General features: G+C 42.2%; 1 pseudogene; it reads right to left on the reverse strand.

Annotated features, from left to right (window-relative positions):
* LOC101430541 (zinc finger protein 449-like) lies at nt 1–25,517 on the reverse strand (annotated as a pseudogene).
* Nucleotides 25,518–25,613: the final 96 nt, after the last annotated feature.

Below are 25,613 nucleotides of genomic sequence, written 5' to 3' on the forward strand. Positions count from 1 at the left end.
GGAGAGGGAGCCTGACTCGGGCTGGGGGCAGGGGACGACTGCTGTCCTGCTGTTCAATGGAGCAGCTCCATGTTGTCCCAACAATTAGTTAAGGAGATTGGAACAGGAATGGAGTGTGCCTTTCCACTGGATGGAAACACTGCGGAAGTACAGATCAGTGTGGAACAACTATGGGCAGTGGGATTGGCCATTTCAGAGACCCTGAACCTGAATGGAGTGTAATCGTGTATGGTAAACATGCACCACTATGAAACTTTAGAATGTAGACATTAGAGGGGAGGCAGCACAAATCAAATATAGGTCAGTTACAAGAGTAGGTAGGTAATCTAGTGCTCACAAACCTTAGATATGAGTTTTTAAACTGGGGAAAAAAGTTGTTCTCATAATTGCAAACAAACGGTTCTTTTAATACCAATGGGCTGCTACAGGGAAACGCTTTTAGGAGGTAGCCTCCATTCCAATTGGACATGTTTTCCTCAACAATTCTTAAAGAGGCCTTGGCTAAATTGAGTGACTTGGTGCATAGGAAGGCCTGCTGTCTGTCTGAAACTTTCAAAGCTAGGTTACTGTCAAGGCCTTGCCAACAATAACCTCATTTAAAGGGTCCCTCTTGAGTCTGAGTTCTCAGGTGCAAATTAAGAGCTTTCAATCAAGAAAATGTTTCCAACAACTATGACATCTATATAGATTTTTAACTGTATGAGCCTTCAATGAATTTTAAGAATGTCAGTGAATAAAACTTTCCCCTCCATCAAGGTATTTATATATTTCCTTTTCAGAATGGGTTCTCTGGTGCCCTACATGGTGTGACCACAGAACTAATCACTTTTGATAGGTAGTGTACTCATCAGGTGTCTCCCCAGTATCAAGTTCATAGTCACTACAAAGGTCAGAACTAAAAAGGAAGCTTGCCCCACCTTCAGGGCACTCGGGAGGTTCCTCTCCTGAATGAATTCTCTGGTGTTCGGTATGTTGTGACTTCTCAGCAAACCAATTTCCACACATGGAACACTGGTGAGATTTCTCCCCTGGACTATTTTCCCTATGGGATATAAGATTGAGAGTTTCCTCCGTGTAGGAGCTCTCGGGCTGCTCTCCTGGAAAGTGGTTCTGATAATCGTCCACCTTTGTGAAATCTACCTGAGGCTCCTCTGAGCACACTTCCCACTGATTTTCTAACTCTTCCTGGTCTTCTTGTGAAGTGGGGCCATGGACAGAATTCCCCTCTAAGTTAAAAATAAACGAATACATGTCCTCTAGGTTTTTCTGCTTTGAAGTACTTTCTTCATTTTCTCCCTCAACACCAAAACCTAAGAGAAGAAACAGAAATTGCAGATTTCACCAGGTAGAGAATGAGGGGGTTATACACATTATATTAACCTCTAGTCTCAAAGATCTTTGTCCCTGAATAAGGCTGAATTTGTCCTTGCCTTCTTCTCTGGTGTTTAAAGGAAAATTCTTACCTATCCTGGAGTCAAGAAAATGTTTCATACCTCTGGAATTCCATAAATCCTTCTCCCACGAGTATTCACTAAGGTCCAACAGGAAGCTCATGTCAGGGTTTGGTACCGGATGTTCTGGGCATAGGAAAGACCAGAAGCAAGATAATGAGTCACCACCATTGTTTACTGATTTCACATTGGTTTTGCAGACAAATGGCCTTTCAGTATCTATTTCATTCTCAATTATGGTTAATTCACCTGGAGCATTTCATCACAGTGTGATACTTTAAAAGCAAGGGACTAATCCAAAATGAGAAGAGGATCCCTTTGAGCTCAGCACAAGACTATTTTCCACCAATCTATGGACAGGGAGTGACTCCATTCTGCATTTAAATCAATGCACTGAATTAGTTCTACATCTAGTTGAATTCGAGAAGTATTTAAGTTTAAGCTAAAACCTAAAGATATCTTCTAAAGTTTGTGATATTAAAACTGATCAACACTGCGTTAATGAGTACCGACTAAAGAGAGAGCTGGAAATGGGAATGATGAAACTGTTGACTAGAAAAATTTCAGTTAAGTGATCCTCAAATTAGAATGATAAGCAAACAGGGTTGGCATCAGCAGCAACAATCTGTGTATATTTGATTCACCTTAAGTCCACAGTGGATAATCTTGAACTCAGCCCACATTAACTATCAACCCGTGTTATTTTCTGTCAATCTAGAAAAAACAAGGAAAGTTTCCCCTGCTCCCTCTCCCACTGTGTCCTACCGCCACTCTCCTCATTGATACGAGTTGAGTCTTGCCTCATCTTTTCTACATCCCTTCCTCTGCTTCCTAATCTATGGAAAAATGTTACTTATCTGCAGTAAAACATGGCTTACAGAATGTTAATTTAAGATCTACTTGTTCTAAGGAAAAATTAACACGTGAAAAATGTTCAATAATATTAGCAAGTTAGCTTGGCTAGTTAATCCAAAGGAAAATTTAATCCAAGGAAAATTAATCCAAAGGAAATCCAAAGGAAAATTTCGACTTTAGTATTTTACATAAAACATACAAAGTGGAACAAAATATATTATTTCATAGATTTATGGACAAGGGGCAATAGACTAGATTTTCAGGAAAATAAAATGAACTGTGAATAAAGTGCCCTTACATCACTGTTTTCTTCATGCTTGGATTTCAAACCTGAGAGTGGGAAGGAAGAGGCATGTGGTCCAGGTAAATTGACTCTAGAGGTCATGGTTAAAGGAAAGCTGCCGTCAAGTAAAAGTGGAAGGGAACGGAAACATGGGGCAGTGGAAATTAGCAAAGCATTAAGGTAGAAGAAGCGTGGAGGCCCAGAATATCCCACTATGAGAGGCAGAATAAAACACCGTACAAAGCTACAGGAACTGTTCGTGTGGCTATTCCCATCCCAGAGCACGGGCTTGAAAGCGCTGATGCTGTGAATATCATTAAATGTCCCCTGGAAAACCAGGCCCAGCGCATCTACAGGACCATGCCAACTATTCAAAGCCGCTCTAGAGGCTGACTCTAGTACCCACAGGAACTAAGACCAGGAACACTAGCCCTGAGACGCTATGCTTCATGGATTTCACATAGGCTTCTGCCAGCTTCAGGAGAGCCAGGACCAAATCGATACATCAGGACAGTCCCACGTCCTAGGTGCAGAGAACATGTGCCTGGACTTGAGCTTCTCATCAGGTTAACCTAAAGCACTTCTCAGTTGTATACCAACATCCTCACTGTCGCTTGTATGGCATTCAGTTCCATGGGCCACAGGAGGACCTTGCCCTCGACATGCTGGTCTCTTCAAGCCCCACTACTGAAACTACCACCAAATTTCCATTCCCCAGCCTTATTCTCAGAATCCATGTCAGCTAGGCTACTTCCCATTCTCCTTGGACCAGTCTCCCGCCTTTCTGATGTCAGTACCCATTTGCTTACAATTATACACTGATAAAACACCGTCACTAAAGCGGAAGGAAAGGAACACTCACAAAAAGTGTTTTAAAGATGTTAGCCCTTCTTCTGCCTGCCAACATGGTGAAAACAGCCATGGCTCTTTTCATAAGACGAAGATGAATTGGTTTGATGATAATCAGTATACATGATGGCCAGCAGAAATGGACTCTCTCATATACTATGGTGGTTGAGTACAGTGGTACCATAATTGTGGGGACAATTTGACAACATCAGTTAAATCTTTCTCTTTCTGTCTCTCTTTCTTTCCTTTCTCTTCTCCCTGCTTCCCTCTCTCCCTCCCTCCCTCCCTCTCTCCTTCTTTCTTTCTATTTTAAAGTTACTTTGATTATACAAATGTCACATAAAAAATATAGGGGATTTCTATATGCCCCACTCCCCACACCACCCACATTTCCCACATTAACAACATCCTTCATTAGTGAAGTATTCATTGCAATTAATGAACACATTTTGGAGCACTGCCACTAACCATGGATTACAGTTGACATTGTAGTTTAAGCTCTCTCCCACTTAATTCTGGAGGTTATTGCAAGATATATAATGGCCTGCATCTGTCATTGCAATGTCATTCAGGACAATTCCCAAGTCCCGAAAATACCCTAGTATGACTCATGTTTTGCCCTCTCCCTGACTTTAGAACCTCCAATAACCACTGCCTCCACATCAATGATATCATTTCTTCCACTGCTAGCATCACGATAAGTCTATAGTAGAATATCAGTAAGTCTACTTTAGTCCATAGTTCATTCCCCAATCGTGAGGATTCTGGGATGGTGATGTCCACTCCACTTCTAATTGACAGGGGGTTGCAATCCCATATGGCTGATGGATGGGACTCTCTTGCTTGTAGCTGTTGACTCACTCAGTTCCTTTGTATGGTAGTTGTCCATCTTCTCCTTCTTCGTTGTCCTAGGTGAGTCCAATGAACTTTAAAGTAGGTGTTGCAACTCCGTTGAGGTTCAGGGTGCAGCTGGCATATGGACAGTCCAAGACTCAAGTTCCTTGGATGTACTCAAATCAACTCTAGTGCTAATTATAGGTTCAAGTAGAAGGGAAATCACAACTGAGTACCCCTCTGTCACACTGGGGAACATAAATTCCAAAGTAGGGCCCACTGGCAAGGCACGAAACTCCTGAGCTATCGGCCCTGACAATGGTGTCTGGATGTTTCCAGAACCCTCAGGACCCCGCTATTTGTGGTAGTATCTACTGTGGCTGCAGAGACATGCCTAAGCAGAACCTCTGGAATGACCTTTTGGCTCACTTTGAAGTCTCCTAGCCATATAAACTCATTTGTCTTTACCCCTTTTGTTCTAGGTCTTTTTCCAGTTGCATTGATTACATTTTATATGCAGTTTCCCATGAACCAATCGATTCCACTTCTTGGAAGTGACCCTATTTACAAAGGCACCTAAAGATCCACTCCGAGGATTTGGGTTCAAAGTGGAATAACAGTCAGAATCCAAATCCCCACATGTACTTCTGTCAGGGAGGCTGTTCTCATTAGCCTCAATGTCAGCCAGTCTGTGGAGCCACAATAGCCACTGCAGTGACAAGTGATTTGCACAGCAGTAGAGGAGGGAGTATTTGCTGTTCATTAGGTACAAAATCAAGGCCCCACAGATGGAAACCAAATCCCCTTCCCTGAAATTCAATAATGTTTCTTGTCTTTTACTCAAAGGCATCTCCTAGAACATTAGTTTCCAGTGATGATAATGCATTGCCTGGGGGTATAGGCTATTTGACCTAATAAATGGAAGAAGCCCTAGGAAAAAATAAAACACTCGTAGAGACAGGGAACCATGGGTGTTGTGACTGTTTTAAAATATATTCACAAATCCTTTGATATTCCTCACCTCAAGAGCTGAAGCCCTACTCTCTGCCCACTATACCTGGTTGCGACTTAGTAACTCTCTCCTAATGTATCAAACATGGCAGAAGCATGTCGTGTTGTGACTAGGTTATAAAAAGCATTGCCACTTCCTCCTTGCTCTCCCTTCGATCGCTGGCTCTGGGAGAAACTGGCTGCTATGTCATTGAGGGCACTTGAGCAACTTATGGAAAGGACCTCACCCCAAAGCACTGAGACCTCCTGCCAACATCCAACTGCAGAGCCATCTTCTAAATGGATCCTCCAGCCCCAGTTAATCTTGCAGATGAACTGAGACCCTGATGTCTTCTGGTCAGCAAGCATGGAGCATCTTGAACATCACTATTTTCTAAAAACTTGAGAAGCTTGTGGCTGAAGTTTGGATAATTTCTCATGCAGTGTGTTAGTTCTGCTGAAAGTTGCTGAAAGCGATGTATCTGAAACGGGTTGGCTTTTACAATGGGGATTTATTTAAAGCTTAGAGTTCTGAGGCTTTGAAAATGTCCAAATCAAGGCATCAGGCGACCCTCTCTCCCTGAAGATGAGCTGCTGTCCCTCCTGGACTCCTCAGTCAAATGGGCAGGCACATGGCTCTGTATCCCTTCTTCTCTGGCTCTTGTCCCTTTCAGTTTCCTGGTTTCCGTGGCTTCCTCTCTCAGCTTCCCTGGGTTTCTCCTAGTGCTCCTTTGTCTCTCTCTCTCCCCTATTCATCCCTTTTATAAAGGACTCCACTAAGTCAATTAGGATCTACCCTGGACCATGCCCTACCAAAGTAATCTAATCAAAATGCTCTTAACTGAAATGATCTACTCAAAGGTCCCACCTACAATTGCATCATGCTGCATCAAACCCTCATACCCCATCCTCTGGACTCCAAAAGTCATGCTCTTTACATATGCAAATACATGCATTCCAGCAGAGTATCTGAAAAAGCCTGAAACCATTTCAATAACAACATTAAGTACAATATCTTATCAAAATCGGTTATAGGCGTGGTCTGTTCTGGGATACAATTCCCCTTTGACCATGGACCTATGAAACTGGGAACACATCATCAGCTTCCCACAGACAAGGGAGAGGCTGTATTAAGATACATGTTCCCATTGCCTAGGAGAGAAAGTGGAAGGAAAACAGGGGTCATAAGTCACAAACAGATCAAAAACCTGCAGGGCATATTCCATTAGATTTCACGGTCAGAGAGTCATCTAATAGAAGGATGTCTTGTTCTCCGTCTATTGGAATGGCAGCCCCATCCTTTCGAAGGACTTGCCCAGAAGTCATATTCTTTGCTCCACCTTCATCAAGCATCTGGGTGATGGCTGAACTCTAGCCCCCACCCTCTGGGAACACTGGGGTGATGTCCAGACGCTCCCCAACCTCCAGGGAATGTGCTTCACCCTATCTGATGTCTTGGCCAGCACTCTCCCTGAACAACAGGGTGGAGCACCCACTCTTTTCAGGGCACACTCACCCTTTCCACACACATGGTGTGCTCCCTCTCTTGGCCAAAGATGTCTTTAGTCCAGACCTCACCTTCCATCGTTCTGCCTTTGAAGTCATTTTCCTTCAATCTGTCCCTTTTAATCCAGGGTGGCAGTGGTTCCATTCATACAGTTCTCACAATAGACTTGTTGGTTTCACATGCAATACACAGGGATACCATCATGAGGCAGTAAGACTTACCACAGATCCTTTCTGGGTAAACCCATTTCTAATTGTGACTTGCAGGGAAAGGGCTGACTAGTTCCAGGTTCAGTTAAGTCCTCATATGGGGCACTATTCTCTGGGGACATTGGTTTCCAGAAACTCAGAATTGTCTAAACCATCAATTCCTAGTTTCTTTCTCCTCTTGCATTTTACTAGAAGCTGCAAGGAAAGGCCAGGCCACACATTCCACATTTAGTTTGGAAATCTCCTCAGTAAAATGCCCAAGGACATCACTTTCAAAATCTGCCTTTCACCTCACCAGGACACTATTTTGCCACATTATTTGCCACTTTAAAATGAAGATTGCCAACTACCAACTGATGATGCAACTGGAAAATGACCTTATACGGAAGGTTCAATGCGGATCAGCAGAATATCCATGTCTACATAAAATACCATGACTTTAAAATGCTGTTTGACCTAAAGTAAGGGGGAAATGGAAAGGAGAAATGAGTTTATATGGCTACGAGTTTCTAAAAAAGAGTCTGGAGGCTGGCAGAAGGTTTGCCCTCATGCACAACTGAGCAGAGTCAGAGAGACAGATAAAGCAGATACAACCCCCAGATATTGGTTCCTTTGAGGGCTAAAGAGACCCATGGGAGTTATGGTCATGGCCGATGGGGTTAACTACCAGGGCAGATGGCCCCTCTTTGGAAATGGTGTTTATGTGTGATGAATCTGGACTTAGATGGGATCTCCCTTCATAAGACTTTCATGCTAATGTGCTGGAGGTGCAGTTAATGTTGGGGTTTAAGATATATTTAGGGGATTTGAATCTCTGGACTGACAATGTGAAAGCCAGATCCTGAGCCTCAACAGACTCCAGCACCTACAATCTGATTTATTGGACTTACCACACTCAGCTAAGATGGAGGTGAAGAAGGACAACCACCACACCATGGAGCCTAGAGTGATTACAACTGAAAATGGGAGGATTGCATCCAGCATCCAGGTGGAATCTGAGCCTCCTCTTGACATAAAGGTGCAATGGACACAACCAATCCAGTGTCCACATAGAAGAGGTGGCATTGGATTGGGAAAAGTGGACATAATGGACAAAGGGTATGGGGAAAGGCAGGAAGAGATGAGAGGTGGAGGCGTCTTCGGGACATGGAGCTGCCCTGGATGGTGCTTCAGAGGTAATCACCGGACATTGTAAATCCTCACAGGGCCTACTTGATGGAATAGAGGAGAGTATGGGCCATGATGTGAACCAATGTATATGAGGTGCAGAGGTGCCCAAAGATGTACTTACCAAATCCAATGGATGTGTCATGATGATGGGAACGAGTGTTGTTGGGGGGGGGGAGAGGGGGGGGTGGGGGGGGTGGGGTTGAATGGGACCTCACATATATATTTTTAATGTAATATTATTACAAAGTCAATAAAAAATAAAAAAATTAAAAAAAAAAAATGAAGATTGCCTTTCTTCTAGTTTGCAGCGACACATTCAACATTTCTGCACAAGGCATCATCACAAGTACCCTTAGCATCCATATTTCTAGCAGCAGTTATTACAAGTCAATCTAGGCCTTTTCTATCAAGGACTTCACAATTCATCCTGATTCTACCATTACCCACAGTGAAAGCCTTTTTTTTTGTTTTTGTTTTTTGTTTGTCTTTATTCATTTTTAAATATTACATTAAAAAAAATAAGGTCCCCATATACCCCACACCCCCATCACCCCACTACTCCCCCCATAGCAAAATTCTCCTCCATCATCATGAGACATTCATTGCATTTGGTGAATATATCTCTGAGCATCGCTGCACCTCATGGTCAATGGTCCACATCATAGTCCACACTCTCCCCCGTTTCATCCAGTGGTCCATGGGAGGACCTACAATGTCCGGTAATTGTCCCTGCAGCACCACCCAGGACAACTCCAAGGCCAAAAATGCCTCCACATCTCATCTCTTCCTCCCATTCCCCACACCCAGCAGCCACCATGGCCACTTTCTCCACACCAATGACACATTTTCTTCGATTACTAATCACAATAGTTCATGAATAGAATATCAGTAAGTCCACTCTAATCCATATTCTATTCCTCCATCCTGTGGACCTTGGATTGGTTGTGTCCACTCCACATCTATGTCAAGAGGGGGCTTAGATTCCACATGGATGCTGCATGTAATCCTCCTGCTTTCAGTTGTAGGCACTCTTGGCTCCATGGTGTGGTGGTTGACTCCATTCTTCAACTCCATGTTAGCTGAGTGGGGTAAGTCCAATAAACCAGAGTGTAGGAGCTGAAGTCTGTTGAGGCTCAGGGCCTGGCTATCATATGGTCATTCCAGAGATTCAGATCGCCTGGATATACACTAAACCCCAGCACCAACTACAACTCTGGTAAAGTAACAGGAAAGGTTTGTGAAAAGAGATCACATCTGAGTCCAGCTCCACCACACAGAAACACCAACTCCAAAGAAGGGCCAATTGACATGGCACTGAACTCCATCTGCCATGACCATAAAACCTGTGGGTCTCTGTAGCCCTCAAAAGAACCAATACCTTGGGTTGTATCTACTTTATCTGTCTCTGGCACTCTGCTCAGGTGTGCATAAGGGCAACCCCTCTGATAACCTCCTGGCTCTTTTTTAGAGACTCATAGCCATATAAACTCATTTGTCCTTTCAATTTCCCCCTTGATTTATGTCAAAAAGCATTTTTAACTCCTGGTAGTATATGTAGACAGAGATATTCTGCTGGTCCGAGTTGAACCTTTTATTCAAGGTCATTTTCTAGTTATGTCATCAGCTGGTACTTAGTAGTAATCCTTCAGCACCAGGGAGGCTCATCCCTGGGAATCATGTCCCACGCTGGGGGGAAGGCAACAAATTTACATGCTGAGTTTCGCTTCGAGACTGGCCACATTTGAGCAACACGGAGGCTCTCAGGAGGTAACTCTTAGGCACACTGCTGCTCTAGGCCTTGTTCTTATTTCAGGTGCACAGGCTCACAAACATAGTCATTAGTTTCAGGGGCTCTTTGTTGGACCTTCCTTCTTTTTTTGGTCTTTGCCGTTGCACTTGGGGGATTGTTGCTGTTCCTTTAGGGACTGTGATAGAGCTCCCCTGGCTAGGAACTCAGCACTCCCTCAATTGCTTTTTTTAATTGTTTCCACTATGAAAATATCCAAACATTTTTATGTACCCTGGATATATGCCCTGGAGAACTCCCTGCCAACCGTGTGTCCCTTGTCAATAACATCCCACACCAGTATTCCTCCACTGCCATTGTTGAACCTCTCTGTGATCCCAAACTTCCTGAAAAGTGAAGCCCAATATATTGCCAGGTTCCCTTAATAGTAAAATGGAATATAGCGATGAGTTTAAAGGTTAGATATAGAATACATATTAATTTGGAAAAATTCTACATCCTATCTTTTCTTTTTTCTAATTATTAAGCTTATATTCACAAGAATTTTAGATCACAGTAATTCATATATACAATATACAGTACTCCCATATATCCAACATAAAACCTTTTCCCTTCCACAGCAATAATCTTTTAACATATTCATACCATATTTACTGAAACTGATGTACAGATATTGAGACAAAGCTTTCAAACAAGGTAACATTTGGGTTTATATTGTGGTTTATATTTTAGACTATACAATTTTCTAAATTTTTAGTTATCTTATGTTTTACATTATGATTTACATTTTAGCCTATCAGCCCCTATATATTTTTGGTGTAATTTTACAGGTCTTATATCCATCCTTGCATACTCTTGTGGAACACTTCTATTGCCCACACAGTTACATTGGTTCCAATTATTCAATACCTATATCCCCCTCCCCTTAGGGCCTACAGTGACAGTCATTCTTCATTTCTTGAAGGGCCATGTTCAGAGATACTTGCAACAGTGTTAAGGGCTTGACATGCTCAACTGCCCTAATGCCCTGGGAGCCACCATTTCTCTTGAGAGATACAGTTCCCTCTATTTGATGGCATCAGTCCTCCCCAGGATATGGGTCTACCTTCACTCTCATTATATGGGTCTCTACCCAATGATATAACCTACTCTGGCAAAATGAGCATTCACATATTCCCTAGGAGTCTGTCCTGTGTCAGATTATCCCCTTTAAGTATCTTAAACAGTTAACTTTCCTTATTATATTTTTGGAAAGGTTTTCTCAGCATTATACTCTCAATGAACACCTGACAATCTCCTATGTTTGTATGTTGCCCCACCCTACCCCCAATTTCTTGGTCCATATTACCCATCCTCCCATCCCTAGCCCCCTCAAGCCCACAAAGCCCCACCCAAAGGTAACCCTATGCCCCCATTTTATCCCTTCCTTGTACTCATACTTACCTCCAGCTTATCATAGATTTCACCCATGTAGATGTCAGCTTACATCCTTCCTCTACCCCCCGATTTCCTGTAAGCCTATCATCCAGTCTCTAGCTCTCTGAGGCAGCTTGGTTTACTTATTTCAATCATTGAGGTCATGTAGTATTTGTCCTTCAATGTCTGGGTTGCTTCACTCAACATAAGGTTCTCAAGATTCATCCATGTTATCACGTGTGTTTGTAGTGTATTTGTTCTTAAAGCCGAGTAGTATTCCATTGTATGTATATACCACATTTTATTTATCCATTAATCTGTTGATGGACATTTGGGTTGATTCCAACTTTTGGTGATACTGAACAATGCTGCTATGAGCATTGGTGTGCATATATTGGTTTGTGTCCTTGTTTTCAGTTTTGCTGGGTATATACCCAGCAGTGGAATTGCTGGGTCATATGGCAAATCTACGGATAGTTTTCTGAGAAACCACCTAACTGCCTCCAGAATGGTTGGATCCTTCTGCATTCCCACCAGCAGTAGATGAGTGTTCTCATTCCTCCACATCCTCTCCAGCATTTATATTCTTCTGTTTTCTTCATAGCTGCCAATCTTATGGGAGTAAGATGGTATCTCATCGTAGTTTTGATTTGCATTTCCCTGAAAGCTAGAGATTTGCAGCATTTTTTCACATGCTTTTTAGCCATTTGTATTTCTTATTTGGAGAAGTGTCTGTTTAAATCTTTTTCCCATTTTTAAAATGGGCTGTTTATCTTTTTATTTTCAAGATATAGGAGTTCTTTATATATGCAAGTTATGTCTCCTATACAATATATGTTTGCCAAATATTTTCTCCCATTGTGTAGGCTCCCTTTTCACTTTCTTGACAAACTCCTTTGAGGTGCAGAGGACTTTAATTTTGAGGAGGTCCCATATATCTATTTGTTCTTTTGCTGCTCGTGCTTTTGGTGTGAAGTTCATGAAGCCATTTCCTATCACAAGGTCTTGTATATGCTTCCCTACACTGCTTTTCAAAGTCTTTATGGACTTGGCTCTTATATTTAGGTCTTTGATCCATCTTGAGTTGATTTTTGTGTAAGGTATGAGATGGTAACCCCCTTTCATTCTTTTACATATTGATATCCAGTTCTCCAGGCACCATTTGTTGAATAGGCCATTCTCTCCCAGTTGAGAGGGTTTGGTGGCTTTATCGAATATTATATGGCTATATATATGAGGATCTATATCAGAACTCTCATTTCTGTTCCATTGGTCTGTGTGTCTCTCCTTATGCCAATACCATGCTGTTTTAAGTACTGTAGCTTTGTAGTATGTTTTGAAGTCAGGTAGTGTGATTCCTCCAATTTCGTTTTTCTTTTTCAATATGTCTTTGGCTATTTGGGGCCTCTTTCCTTTCCAAATAAATTCCATAGTTAGTTTTTCTAGTTCCTTAAAGAATGCTGTGTTGATTTTTATTGGAATTGCATTGAAGAAAGCCTTTTTTTCAAAACATTTTTGGTATGTGCATAGCAGCACCTCATTTTACCAGTACCAAAATCCATTTTAGTCTACTAGAAGCTGCCGAGCCACTGAAAGCAATATACCAGAAATAGGTTGGTTCTTACAATGGGAATTTATTACCTTAAAAGCTTATATTTCAGAGGCCAGAAAAATATCCACATCAAGTCACCAGGTGATGCTCTCTCCCTGAAGACGAGCTGCCAGAGATCATGGACTCCTCTGCTGTCGAATGGGAAGGCTTCCCCTCTGGGTCTCATTGCTTTCAGCTTCCTGGTTTCCATGGCTTCCTCTCTCTCTCTCTCTCTCTCTCTCTCTCTCTCTCTCTGATTAAGAAGCACCCTGGGCCAAGCCTTACCAAAGTACTCTAGTCAAAATGCCTTTAACTGAGGTGATCTAATCAAAAGGTCCCACCTACAATTGGATCACACCCAGAAGAATGGATTAGTTCAAAAGACAAGATTTTCTGTGGTCCATCCAGCATCAAACCAACACATGTAGCAGCAGATATCTAATGCAGATAAGGAAGAAAGAGTTTGAGTTTAACAGAGAAGGTGCTTTCCTGATGAATGCTCCCCCCATTGCATACACAGTTCCATTAAGAAAGACTCTGGGCCACTAAGACTCCAATTTGCCATGAAATATCCACACTGCGTGTCTGGAAAGTAGTTTATGCCGCATTACTGGGTATAGCAGGGATAATCCGAAGACATTTAAAACACAAGGGTTTTCTGATGCTTTTCAGAGAGCAATTGTTTCCTATTTTGTCCTAATTTTCATTGCTCATATTCTTCATCACCAAAAAAGATATGAGACTGGCAATTTGCATAGGGAAACCTCTCCACATGAGATGAAGGAACCAAGTGCTTTGGGAACTGAAAACGATTTCCAAATTTGGGGTGGTATTTTGAACTCCACACCTTCAAATGCATGATAGATTCTATGCTTTTAGGAGCAGCACTTCTTCTGTTGATTTCTCAAAGACTATGGACATTTTGATATTACTGCCTAACTCCAGCAATTACAAGTGGCTGGCTTGAGTTTCAGTGAGATTTTGTTTGTTTGTTTTAAGCTGATGTTTTACACAGATCATTTTCTATTGCAGAAATGTCATTCTTCACAGGTTACATACCACTGAACTCAGTCCCTTTTCCTAGACAGATGTTTAAGTAGGCAAATGTATTTTTTATTATTTATATTTTATAGTGATCCCTTCAAAACCTTTGAACATGTTTTCTCTTCCTTTCTGATGCCCCCATTACCTGATTTCTTAAGTTTTCAGCCTGTAATGTGCAAGATCTTTCTTATTTACTAAGAGTTCCTATGGATAAGTAAGACAATGCTAATTCTAGTTTTTTAAAATGTATTTGCTTTTATTATTATTATTATTTATTTATTTATTTATCAGCCCCCCTCCCCCAGATGATTCTCTCCTCTGTCTCCTCATTGTTTGCTTGCCTTCTCACGAAGGCACTGGAAACTGAAGCTGAGACCTCCCACATGGGAGGTGAGTCCCCAATGGCCTGAGCCACATCCGCTCCTCACGGGCTGCAGCATCTGCTGGCTTGTGGCATCTGCTTGTTTAGGCATCTGCACATTGCGGCAGATGTGGCATCTAGCTTGTTGCAGCAAGTGTGGTGTCTAGCTCGTTGGGGTGGTGTCTAGCTTGTTTCTTTGGATGCGGCATCTGCTTGTCTACTTTAGGAGGCACCGGGACCTGAACCTGGGACTTCCCATGTGGTATGTGGGCACCCTACTGGTTGACCCAAATCTGCTTCCCTGATAAATGTAATTTTTAAAAGATTATATCTATCTATCTATCTATCTATCTATCTATCTATCTATCTATCTATCATCTATTTACCCCCCCTCCCACATGCCACCTGCTTACTGTCTGCTCTCTGTGTCCATTCGCTGCACGTTCTTCTGTGTCTGCTTGTCTCCCTTTTTTGTTGTGTCATCATGCTATGCCAGCTCTGTGCGGGCAAAGGCCGTGAGCTCTCCGTGGGTGTGGACCAGCTTGCCCACACAAGGAGCCCTCGGGAAGTGAACACAGGGCCTCCCATATGGTAGACGGGAGTTCGATTTTGTTGAGCCACATCCACTTCACTGATAATTCTATTTTAAAACCACAACCAGGGAAAGAGACTTGGCCCAATGGATAGGGCATCCGTCTACCACATGGGAGGTCCATGGTTCAAGCCCTGGGCACCCTTGACCCGTGTGGTGCAGGCCCATGTGCAGTGCTGATGCGCACAAGGTGTGCCGTGCAATGCAGGTGTGTCCTCCACGTAGGAGAGCACTATGTGCAAGGAGTGTGCCCCGTAAGGAGAGCCGCCCAGCGTGAAAGAAAGTGCAGCCTGCCCAGGAATGGTGCTGTACATACGGAGAGCTGACACAGCAAGATGACGCAACAAAAAGAAACAAAGATTCCTGTGCCGATGACAACAGAAGTGGACAAAGAAGAACATGCAGCAAATGGTAACAGAGAACAGACAACTGTGGGGGGTGGGGAAGGGGAGAGAAATAAGAAAAAATAAATCTTTTTTAAAAAAACAACAAACCACAACCACGTACAGCTACATCTCTGACACTGATTGATCCTAACTTTAAATACTAGGTCATTGTTTTAACAAAGTCTAGACCTTCATATTACAGAAGTTTCCTTGAATTACCACCAACCAGTCTAGTTTTCACTTTCTATACTGGCTTCTTTTTCACTGACAGGTGTCTGACTGTGGCAAAAGTTTGCACAAAGATTGTTAAAGTGCTTCAAAGATGTTCTTTGCCAGGAAAATATTTATGTAAACCATGCTCTGGTCCCAAACAATCAGATAAAAGAAATTAGCTTAGGTTTATTGTCTTCAGTAGGGATGCAAGCTACCTTCAGTTATTTACTAATGGAGGATATTTCCAAACTGCATTTTCACCGTAGTCCTTTTTTTTGCAATGGGTATATATATATATATATACATGCATGCATACATACATGTATACATCTATCTATGCATACACACATATGTACGCAAAGACACACATATTCATTCATTCTTTATATACCCAAACAACTTAACTTTTTGCTGACGGCATATTTCTAAACTTTAATGTACAATCAAGTGACTTCTTCCTTTATTTAAAAACTTTTTCCCTCCATTTTACCACTTTCCTATGATTTCCACTCAATTTATAATCGAATGAGATTCATTTAACATATCATAGAACTGTTCATTTAAAAACAGTAGAAGGCAAATGGACTTGGCCCAGTGGTAAAAACAGTAGAATTTTAAGTAATCAGGAAATAACGGCACAAAAAGACATATCATTTTGCAAACCATAATATATCACATGGGTGGTGCTGCAGGGACAGTTACCGGACATTGTATGTCCTCCCATGGCCCACTGGGTGGGCTGTGGGAGAGTGTGGGCTATGGTGTGGACCATTGACCATGAGGTGCAGCGGTGCTCAGAGATGTATTCACCAAATGCAATGAATGTCACATGATGATGGAGGAGGTTGTTGTTATGGGGGGAGAAGTGGGGTGAAGGGGGTGGGGGATATATGGGGACCTCATATTTTTTTAATGTAAAATTAAAAAAATAAAGACGAAAAAAAGAATCATAAAATCTTAGAGTGGAAAGTGACCTTAAAATATATATATATATATATCACATAATGAGAACAGAGTTGTTACCTCTCCTCCGACCTGCCTTTTTTACCTCTTTAATTAACTCATTCTTACTATCTTTTGTGAAATACACTGAATTCTCTTGCTTTTTAGTGAGTAAATTATTAAAATCAAGGTCAACATTGATGCTTGGCAATATGTGTGATAATTTACGAGGCACTGTTGATAAGAAGAGCAAATCAAGGTGGAGAATTGTAATGCATATGCAGAAAGATTTATAATTAAAGATTACCACCTATGTTCTTCTACTTGTTGCAGGCATATATACAAAAATACAGATTTTTAAAGCTCTAAATACAATATAAAATGTAAGCAATGTAAAAGTTGGAAAATAAATATTTTATACAATCCTCTGTGATTATAAAACACCTGTTACATATGTACTTGTGGGATTTTCCTCTTTAGTAGTGCAAAAACAAGAGGGAGCCCATGCCTTTCACGTGGGCAACACTTGGTAAAGTAGGCTACCAAATAAGGGCACCTGGACAAATTTATTAAATGCAGAAAGAGGGACCATTTTCTCAAACTCAACTACACTACTACTCATATTCGCATTCTATGGGTGTGTGGCCCTGTGCCGATAAGATATGGTCCTACAGTTTGGTCAGGGAGGGACCAAGCCATTCTCCCCAGCATGGGGCGGAGTCTCACGTGAGAGGTGGGATGATTCACTGTGCCCTTCACCATAGTCTGCCAGGCACCAGCAGAAGAGAGATGGCTCTCAGGACGGAAACCAGAGGAGATGGGAAGAGCCTTGGGTAGGCATCAGAGCTAGACTATCTCTGGGTGTCCGATGCTAATGGGTCACAGTATCTAGGGTAGCAGTTCCCATGTGGGTAGACTGGAAAGCGGGGATCAGGCAAGGAACCTTTTAGGTACACTTGTGAGTCTTCAAATTCATATAATGATCTTGTCTGTCATGATGTCTCCCAATCTGCCCATTGGCCCTTGTGCTTGCTCATTGGAAAGAATCCTAGGAAGCTCTCAATGGCCTCAAGGCATCACTGAACTTCTATAAACCTCTGGTTTGCAAATCTCAATCTCAAATCTTACTCTCTCGAATTCCAAATTGGCTACTTTATTCTGAAGAACTATAAGCACCTCAAACTCCACATGTTTCTACACTAAGGTAACCTTCACTAACCAAACCAACTCCTCCCCAAGGGTCCTTCTATTTCAGTGAATAGTATTACCTTTTACCCACTTCATGAGCCAGAAGTGATGGATGCCAACCTTAACCCTTTCTTCTTCCTATCTCCAACACTCCCATCACCCAGTCCTATAGTGACTACCTCCTAAGTATCTTTTTTTTTTAGGGGGTTCCAGGAATTGAACCTGGGACATTGTATGTGGGAAACCGCTGCTCAACCACTGAGCTACAGCCAAAACCCCTAAATATCTTTTTTAAAATAAATCAATTTTATTGGTACAAATTAATAAAGCATAAATGCATCCAAAGTGTACAATCAATGGTATTCGGTATAATCACATATTGGGCATCATCACTTCAATCATCTTAGAGCATTTTCATTATTCCAATAATAATAATAAATAAACAAAACTCATCACTTCTCAGTCTCTCTATGCTTCCCTGCCATACATGGCTGCTATTCTTTTTCCTTCTCTCTAGCATATTTGTATTTATATATATTTTTATCGCCCCCCCCCCTTTGTGGCTTTTTTGCTTGCTGTCTGCTCTTTGTGTCCAATGGCTGTGCATTCTTCTGTGTCTGTATTTATTTCATATCCCTCCCCCCTTGCGGCTTGCTTGCTGTCTGCTCTCTGTGTCCACTGGGCACTCTTCTGTGTTTTGTTTCTTGGTTTCCTTTTTTTGCTTGTCTCCCTTTTAGTCGCGTTACCTTGCTAAGTTGGCTCACCGCAGCGCTTGCAGGCTGGCAGCTCTCCGCACGGTGCGGGTGAGACTGCCCTTACAAGGAGGCCACAGGATGTGAACCCAGGACCTCCCACATGGTATCGGGAGCCCAACTGATTGAGCCACAGCCACTTCCCTGTATTGATATTTTTATAAAAACGGTCTTATATATGCAAATTACCCAAATTGGTGTTTTACATGGGACTCTACTGTCATATATAGTACCGTGTTACAATTTTTAGCTTTCTTTCTCGTAATATATATGCCCTTAGACTTTCCTTTTCAACCACTGTCACCCATACCGTAGCACTGCTAGTTATAAACACCATGATAGGCTTTCACCATTTCTATTCATTTCCAAGGATTTACTAACAAGATTTTTACCAATTCTGTACAGATTAAACCTCAGCTCTCCATTCTCTAACTTCATTCAATTTTCTGGTGACCTATACTCTAATTCATAAATCCATGATTTTACACAGTATATTGAGTACATAATAGTGGAATCATACAGTATTTGTCCTTTTGTGTCTGGCTTGCTTCACTCAAATAATGTCCATCATGTTCATTTCATTTTGTCAAATGCTTAATGATTTCAATTATTCTTACCGCTGCATAATATTCAATCATATGTATACACAATTTGTTTATACAGTCATGAGCTGATGGACACCTCGGTTGTTTCCAATTTTTGGCAATCATGAATAATGGCACTTTGAACATCAGTGAGCAGATGTCTGTTCGTGTCTCTGCTTTGAATTCTTCTGGGTATATACCAAGCAATGGTATGCCAGGTCTCATAGCAAGACTAAATTCAATGTCATTAAGAACTGCCAAACAGCCCTCCGCCGTGACTGTACCATTCTACATTCCCACCTACAGTGAGTAAGCATTGCTATCTCTACACATCGTCTCCAACATTTACAGTTTTCCAACGACTTATTAGCGGCCAGTCTAATAGGTATGAAATGATATCTCACTGTAGTTTTGATTTGCATTTTCCTAATTGCTAGTGATGATAAATATTTTCTCATGTGTTTCTTCACCATTTGTATTTTTTTTGGACAGTTGTCTTTTCAAGGCTTTTGCCCATTTTTTGATCAGGTTGTTTGATTTTTTATTGTTGAGCTGTATGATCTTTTGGTGTATCATTGATATTAGACCCTTATTGACTATGTGACTGCCAAATATTTTCTCCCATTGAGTCGGCTGCCTTATCACCCTTTTGAAAAAGTCCTTTGAGGTGCAAAAAGTGTTCAATTTTGGGGAAGTCCCATTTATCTACCTTTTCTTTTGTTGCTAGTGCTTTAAGGGTAAGGTTTAAGAAAACTACTCTCTACAACAAGAACTTGAAGAGGTTTTCCTACATTTTCTTCTTGGAGTTTTGAATCAGACATTTTCTCTCCATCAAACTGACATAAACCTAATTTTGAAAACTTTCCCCTCTAACCTGGATGATGACAACAACCACCTAAATCAGGAGTTCTTTACATTTTTTGTTCCATGGGTGTCTTTGCCAGTCAGGTGAAAACCACGGACCCCTTGCTAAGTCTGCACACTATACTCTCTATTATTTAATAAATATATCACACACACACCAACACATCCCCACAAAGAATTTTTTCTTAATTTCAATTCAAGCTCACTGACCCCTTTGTTAAAAAACCCTGTCCTAAATGGTGTCCCTGAATCCAGTCTTACTCAGACTGCAGTCAGAGTGATTTTCTAAAAAGCAAATCTGTTAATACCATTCCCCTCTTTAGAAAATACCAATGGCTCCCCAACTTCCCAGTTAATAAAGTACAAACTTCTCAACAGGCCGAAAAAGGTCATCATAATCTAGGCCCCAGCTTATCCCTGTAGGCACATCTATTGCCAATCCCTCCTCTCCTCTTTGCTGCCACTACAGGGCTGCTGGAGTGAAATGCTCTCAGTTCTTCACGGGTGCCCGCTCCCTCCGTCTCTGAGCCTTTGTGCATGCTGTGTTGTGTGCAGAACCCTCTCTCTTCCCCACTTCCACCACTCTCCAGGCAAACTACAACTCAGCATTTGGCTTGGAACATAGATCCCTCTTCCTCCAGGAAGTCTCCCTCTCTGCCAAAGGCTGGCTAGGGGACCTCCTGTGCACGCCCACCATCATCCTACTCCCTCCACCACATCTTTGTAGGGCTCACTATTTACATACCTGAATCCCTCTACAGGGCTATAAGCTGCAGGAACACAGGGACTGGGTCTGTCTTGTGTACCACTGAGTACACCAGGTTCATGCACGGGTGCCTGGCTATTAATAGGTGCTTGTATATACTTGCTGAGTGAATAAAGTTTAAGATGTACAAAAGAAAAAAGTGGCTACGATCTGGCAGTAAGCTAGTTATGGATAGATCAGAAACCCATCGTACCAGTTTGATATAGATATGAATTCCAAAAAGGTGATAATGGATTATGTTTGTAATCTGGTCTGTACCTGGGCATAGATTGTTACGATTAGGGCTTTGATTGGGCCACGTCATTGGGGTGTTGAGTCCCCAACCCACTCACAGATAAAAGGGCATGGCAAAGGACAAAGTTGAAGCTTTTTGATGCTGAGGGTTTTTAATGTTGGAGTGTTGAGGTTAGAATTCAATGCTGAAGTCTCAAGCTGGAACCCTGGGAAGTAAGCACACTGAGAAAAGAGAAGCAAGCCCCAGGAGGAGAGGAACCCTGAGCCCAGGAAGAAGCAAGCCCTGGAAAGAGAGGAAACCCTGAGCCTAGAGAGAAGTAAGACCTGAGAAGAGAGGAACCCAGGGAGCCTGAAACTTCACAGATATCGGCAGCCATCATGCTCCAACACGTGAAAACAGACTTTGGTGATGGAAGTAACTTATGCCTTATACCCTGGTAACTGTAAGCTCCTACCCCAAATAAATGCCCTTTATAAAAGCAAACAGGCTTCTTGTAGTTTGCAACAGCACCCCTTTGGCTGACTAATATACCCCATATACAGTAAATTAGAGTCATTCTAATTTATTTTCATTTTTTATATCTCTTTTGGTCTCTCAGTATTTCATAGTCCCTTAAAAGTGACAACCTGTTGCAACTGTGCCTTCGGGGGGGGGGGCAAAATGGAGAGGTTCCTGGCAACACCTTAGCAGAAACATAAAAGGCTTAGCAGGTGGCCCACATGTCGGGGTGTCCGTGCCCCACAAGGAGAGTCCACCCCACGTCAAAAAGCGCAGCCCACCCAGGAGTGGCGCAGCACACACAGAGACCTGACGCAGCAAGATGATGCAACAAGAGACACAGTTGCCCAATGCCACCTGACAATTGCAAGCAGACAGAGAACACACAACAAATGGACAGAGAGCATACAATGGGGGGGGAAGGGGAGAGAAATAAATAAAATATATCTTTAAAAAACAAAAAAGGCTTAGCAGGAATGAGAGCATTGGTAACAATGTAAGAAAACCCAAGGGGAAGAGAAACAGGAGCAACCCGGCTATGTGGTCCAGGTCTCTTTCTGCAACTAGACTTCCTCCTCTAGGGCAAACACTGTAGGGTCTTGATGAGTAGTCCTCAAATTTTAATATGCATTTTTATTCACTTGCAGAATTTCATAAAAAGGTACCCAAGATGAATCTGAGACAGACAGTCTGTCATTGCACTTTTTTCTAATTCACCATTTAATGAGATAGATGCTTGGTTTATAATTTTTTAAGTGACTCTCAAGTTTTTACACACCCACAGGTGAGGGTACATCACATCAAAGTAATAAGTTTGAAAGATTATTCTATAAAAGCAACTGAGGAGGACCCAAGAATCATGGACACCCACTCGGGACCCATAACATGACAGATTACATGGATTAACATGACAGATGATATTAACATTTGCAGGGGGACAACTTTTACTATGCACTTCTTGTTTATGTATGTTCATGAATGCATGCTATATTTCAGTAAAATTTTATATATATAATGTAACTATAAAAAAATTATTGGGGTAAATAAGTCCTATTCCACATATCCATCCTCCCAAAGATTACCTGAATATTATTCCTTTAATTCATTTTTTTAAAGATTATTTATTTCTCTCCCCTCCCCCTTCCCCCCTCCCCCCCACCCCAGTTGCCTGTCCTCTGTATCTATTTGCTGAATGTTCTTCTTTTGTCCGCTTCTGTTGTTGTCAGCGGCATGGGGATCTGTGTGTCTTTTTGTTGCGTCATCTTGTTGTGTCAGCTCTCCGTGTGTGTGGCACCATTCCTGGGCAGGCTGCACTGCTTCCGCGCTGGGCGGCTCTCCTTACAGGGCACACACCTTGCGCACAGGGCTCTCTTATGCGGGAGACACCCCTGCATGGCACAGCACTCCTTGCACGCATCAGCACTGTGCATGGGCCAGCTCCACACAGGTCAAAGAGGCCTGGGGTTTGAACCACGGACCTCCCATGGGGTAGACGGATGCCCTAAACACTGGGCCAAGTCTGCTTCCTGCATATTATTCCTCATCAAAGGTCTTCCAAGAGGTAATTAGCTTAAGGGGTGTCTAATCCCATTCCATCTAACTTGCTCTGTTCCTTGCTGTCCCACAGAGCTGGCTTCTCCTCTGACTATTTATCAGAGTGGCTAATCAGTGTTTCTAAGCCTGACCACAATACTAGCCCTTCAGAGAGCTTGTTTTCTCAAAACAGACACAAGAGAAATGAAACACAACCCTTGACTTACCAGGCTCCAGGTAGGCCTGATCGTCCCCAAAAGCAGCATAGTTCTGCTCCTGTGGCCCTTCCTGTGTAATCTTCTCCGCGGCCAGTGTGTTGTCCTGGAAATACCCCATGACCTGGAGTGCAGGGGACTCCAGTTCAGTGGTAGTTTGTGTGTGTGCTCCGTCCATTGGTTCCTGCTCTTCCAAAAGCATTTCTGGCCTAGGAACCTGGGGGAAATGCCAGAAGTCATCACCACAACTTCTATATCAGCTCTGCCTGGTAGAAATATAAAGATACCCACACAAGTAATTTTAAACTTTCTAGTGGCCACATGATAAAATAAAACCAAAATGAGAGGTCAACCTTAACAATATATCTTATTACACTCAACATATACAAAATACACCAATTTCAACCTGTAATCAAGATGAACAATTATTCATGAGATATTTCACATATATCCTTTCATCTGAAGCCTATGGAAAATGGAGTACTTTTATACCTACAGCATGTCCCCATGTAGATGAGCACAGCTGACATGCTCAAGAGCTACACATGGTTAGGGGTTATGAATTCGGCAGTGTAAGATTAAAGCCATAAGAATCTAACATCTTACATAATAAACAGAACCAAGAAGTGAGAGAAAGGAAGGGAAATCATTAGCTCTCCCCATCCTAGGAGAGCAGGGAACTTTGTAGGCTCCTGTTCAGGCAGGCCAAGCATCCGGATGCCAAAACCTAATGAGGAGCCCCAACAACACAGAGTTCTAGGTTGCCTTTGATGGCGACCCAGAAGCTCTTCCTCGCTTCTCCCAAGTGTCTTCCCTGCATTTGGCTAAGGTGCTCCACAAACAGAAGGTGGTCTCCACCATGGTTCACAACAAGGGGCAGGGCCTCACCCATGGGGTGCTTAGGACACAATGGCATGAGGAGGCTATTTAAATTTGGATGGCTGGATACAGGAGTTTAACTCACAAGGCAGAAATGTTCCACATCGTACACAATACTTGAGTGTCCTGCTCAAACATACGTATAGTTAAAGAAGATAGATCAGAACAGCACCTTCTTAGTGATACACATTAAAATTATTTCCAAGTGTTTAATTAACAGAACAATCAGAAAAGTGTGCAATCATCAATTTTATCAAATGTTCCACCAATGCAAGTTGTCACTGGTGGGGTGGTGTATAGGAATCCTGTATTTTGTACATGATGATTCTGTAAACGGTCAATTGATCTAATAAGGAAAACAATAACAACAAAAAGTATTTCCATGTAGTTTGAAAGAACAACTTGAATGTTCTAGGAATGCACTCCTGTGAAAATCAAGGAAGACTATATTATTATTTGTTCAGGATTTTGACAAGAGTTAATTCCCGTTTTGGAAAATTCCATGAGCAGCAGCAATGCAGCTCATACTGTTTGACCCGTCTCATTCTGAATTTCTGGGATTGTAGTCACAGGCAAAATTCTATGCATAGATGCGAGCGTCTGACTACTTCATGATGTCTTCAAGTGCAGGCAAGCCCAGGCATGTATATACTGAAATACATATTGCTTCATAATAAATTGCTTTCCTCTTACCCTTCCTTTCTGTTCCATGTATATGCTACCTGACTTGGGTTGGCAAACTTTCTCTTTAAAGGGACATAGAGGAAATATTTGGGGCTTTGTGGGCCACAATTGGTCTGAGAATATCTGATGTTTTCCTTCATTATTCTTTTTTAACAATCCTGTAAAAGGGTAAAAACCTTTATGAGGTCATGGGCTGAAAAAAAGCAGGAGGTGGGCCACATGTGCTCAGTAAGACACAGAGCATTATATCGATACTTTTGACATTATATATGATGGTAGATGGATTATGCTACCTATAAATCTCATTTAAGGACAGTAGAAGGACTATGACAAAATACATATTTTTGAAGTGGCATTGGGTCTGATAGAATTGAGAAACGCTGACACATATGCTGGTTCTAGCATTAAGAAAAAGGAAGTAGGCTTTGGTGAAATCTGGACACTGAGGAATACCACCAAGACAAATATCTGATTTAGTCCCAGCTCTTTCAGTCTAACTACAAACATCCCAAACTATTCTCTCACCTGCTTCTTTGGTATCTCAAGTTCTCTCTCTAAGTCTTCTATCAATGCCAAGATTTTTTCTCTTTTGTCTGGTCTGTACAGTCTTGCCCAGGTCTCTATCTCAGTGGGCAGAATTCTTAGGAACTGCTCCAACACCAGCAGCTCCAACATTTGTTCCTTAGAACGTATGTGGGGCTGCAGCCATTGACAGCACAGCTCCCAGAGTTTGCTGAAAGCTTCACGGGGCCCTGCCGCCTCTTTGTACTGGAACTGCCTGAAGCGCTGACGGAAGACTTCACAGTCAGAATCATACTCTTGAAGCATGGAGCCCTGGTTCAGGGAGGCCTGGATTGCACAACCTAGGATCACAGCCATCACCCCTTCCAGTGATTTAGAATTGACCCGGGAACTGAAGTCTGAGATTGCAATTCAAAGCCACCTACAGCTGAGGACAGGAAAATAGAAGAAGAA

Source organism: Dasypus novemcinctus, chromosome X, assembly GCF_030445035.2.
Source record: "Dasypus novemcinctus isolate mDasNov1 chromosome X, mDasNov1.1.hap2, whole genome shotgun sequence".
In the NCBI taxonomy this organism is placed as follows: Eukaryota; Metazoa; Chordata; class Mammalia; order Cingulata; family Dasypodidae; genus Dasypus; species Dasypus novemcinctus.